Genomic DNA, 3276 nt, shown 5'->3' on the forward strand with positions numbered 1-3276 from the left:
GACATGGGACGGAGGACACAGGACACAAAGGTCTTGCAGGTTTCACACACATATGTAAAGCGAGACTAGACAATGAGGGAACACAAGGTAGTGGCTTTATGGTGAAGTTAATTAGGTCATAATAAATCGTTAAAAGTCGGAATAAATAAAGTCGTAGCAATACGAGATAAAAGTCGTAATATTTTAAGAATAAAGTCAAAATTACGAGAATAAAGTCATAGCAATACGACTTTATTTTCGTAATTACACTTGAATTACTTCTAAATGTTTAATTTTTACTTATATTTGTTAAACAAGCTTGAATCAAGGCAATATACATTAAACATTATATAAAATATGCTACACTGTAAAATATACTACAGAAATAAAATAAAGGAATTATCATGTTATCATGCAAACCAGTGATTGCGGAGTAGCCTATTTAAAAAAAACAAAAACAAAAAACATTGATTCATGTGAAGTAAAAAAATAAGCTAGAATTATAGTAAAAATGAAGCAACCCATTATGCTGGGTTTAATAAACAACCTAATTTGCTGGGTAAAATTAACCCGACGTGTGTTCTGTCCTATTTACCCAGCCCTTGGGTTGTTTTTAACACATTGTTTTTTAGTAAAAGGGTCATGTTAATCCCGAAGCGCAACCAAAACAATGTTCTTCCACAAAATGCATGCAGTTTTGTTTTTTAACCGCTAGAGGGCCAAAAGTTACATAGTGCAGCTATACCGACATGTTGTGGTAAAATGTTCCCTAAATACCTTGTTAGAGTGTAAATGTATCTACTTTTGCACAATTTTTGGAGCATTGGTCTAAGAAAAACAATAATACAGTATCAAAAGAACACTTTGTGACATAGTTAGGTATTTTATTAATGTGGAATTAAATAGGCCTACCATATTTTTTCCTCCCTGCAATGTAATGACTTTTGCACTAATTTCACAACACCTGAAACTTACTTTTTCCCAAATGGCTGTGTGTCTTTGTTTTACATTTTGCTGATGGAAAGTGGAAACGTTAGGGGTAAAAAAAAAAAAAAAAAAAACAGACACGTATTCTCTAAGGCTGCTGTTATCCATCAGGATACACGAGGAATCCCACTGCGGCACTAGATGGCGCAATTAAGACTTGAGGTGGATATTAAATTCACCAGCAGATGGTAGTGAGTTCTTTTTTTTTAAACATTTTCATTCTCATTCGTGTTTTATATAAATGTATTTCTATTCATATTAAGTCAAAATGTTGCCTAAACAAACGAGAAATGTAATTTTCATGCCCTTTTGCTTGAGAAGAAAAATGTTGACCATTGAAAGTCAGTGTATGTGATATGGATACAGCTGATGTAGTAATAGGGTTTTTATTTTTTCTGTGAATAGAAATAATTTACAGCAACATCTGTATTTAGTTCTCAAAACAACATTTAGCAATAAACATGAAGTATAAAATGTCTCGATACATTTCAAATGTTACTTCGCGTACTTTCCCCAGTTCTGCCCATGTTGTTAGCTGCACTGATTCCCAACCACATGTGCTATTTATGCAGGTTACAGCTTGGAAAGATTTTTATTTTGCATTGTTAAACCTGTAAAAGATGACCATAATTTACTTAATCTCATTGTCTTTTCCAGTTACTTTTTAATGAAAGAAAACAAAATAATGTGTGATTTGCATTAATATTATCATAGAATATGCTTGAATCTTGGTGAGTCTTTTGGAAAATCAAAGGATTTTGGCAATAATGAATGAAAGAAATTGCGATGAAGAAATTGTGATTCTTTTGTTGTGATGTAAAACGGCTTCCCGGAGAACAAATGTCGGGCGGGACTTGATTTTGTCCAAGGGGAATTGATTGGATGGTTGTGGTTTGCTTTTGCTGTGATGTCATGTGATTGACAGGTTGCCCCGCCCTCACGCCAGTAAACACATCATCAGAGAAGAGAAGAGATGAACTGCAAGAGGGAGGAGAAGTTGATTAAAGATTACAGGGGCACATGTTTAAAAAAAATTATAATACACGGATATAACATTTATAATACAACGTAAATACTGCAATATTCCATTTAAAACAATAGTAAATTTTGATTTCATGGTGACTTTAACAGATTAAGAAATAATGCTCCTCAGGACACTTCCCCTATAGTGCCGAGAGCAAAACGCTTCAAGTTACTAAGGCAATCAGCTCCATCCTCTGCATGACAGTTTGTTGTTATCATTACTGAAACCCAGAACCACAGGCAATGCTGTATCTCAGGAGTGAATTTGTGTTGCATGTCAGCATACATTTCTTTAAAGTCACTCTCTCTTTTATATAAACTGAATGCAGGGGCGTATTGTTTGTGAGGAAAAAAAAACCTCTTGGGAATTCCCTCCTTACATAATCATGGAATCACCAGTAGTAACTGAGTTATGGTCTGGCAAAGCTTCATTAAAGGGTTAGTTCACCCAAAAATGAAAATTCTGTCAGTAATTACTCACCCTCATGTTGTTCCAACCCCATTAGACTTTCGTTCATCTTCGGAACACAAATTAAGATATTTTTTGATGAAATCTGAGAGCTGTCTCACTCCTTAGGCTGCTAGGTAATCGATATCTGTCATCCCAGAAAAGTTAGTAAAGACATCGTTAAAATAGTCCAAGTGACTACAGTGGCTCAACCTTAAGTTTATCAAGCAACGAGAATCATTTTTTGTGAGCAAAAAACAACAGCAAAAATAATGACTTTATTAAACTATTCATTTTCTTCTGTGTGGGCCTCTGAGTGAGTTCACGTAGTGTAACAGCGCAGCGCTTCTGTGTTGTACGTCAGAACGTAGGCTCATTATTGCCTACATTTAGCCTATGGAAGACAATGGGTGCCGTCAACTGTCTAGTTACCAACGTTCTTTTAAAATATCTTATTTTGAGTTCAGCAGAAGAAAGAAACTCATACAGGTTTGGAACAAGAGTGAGGTTGGGTTAATGACAACATTTTCATTTTTGGATTAACTATCCCTTTAATATAGCCTACGCTAAAAAAAAAAAATATATATATATATATAAGGCTACTTCACGGCACACACTGTTCAGGTCTAGTGAATGTGTCAAAAAAATATATATATAATATTAATAATCAAATCCGATTAAATGTGAACCCTCTGACACCCGGAAGCTGTGATCGGCGTTGATTTTTTTTTTTCCACCTGTATTTCGAGAAGTCCCGCCCTCTTCGACAGGATTGGCTGTAAGCGATTTATACGACGTCTGCGATTGGACAGTTGATGTGTCATTCAGGTTAAGGGCGG

Source organism: Rutilus rutilus (genome assembly GCF_951802725.1).
Source record: "Rutilus rutilus genome assembly, chromosome: 6".
NCBI classification, from domain to species: Eukaryota; Metazoa; Chordata; class Actinopteri; order Cypriniformes; family Leuciscidae; genus Rutilus; species Rutilus rutilus.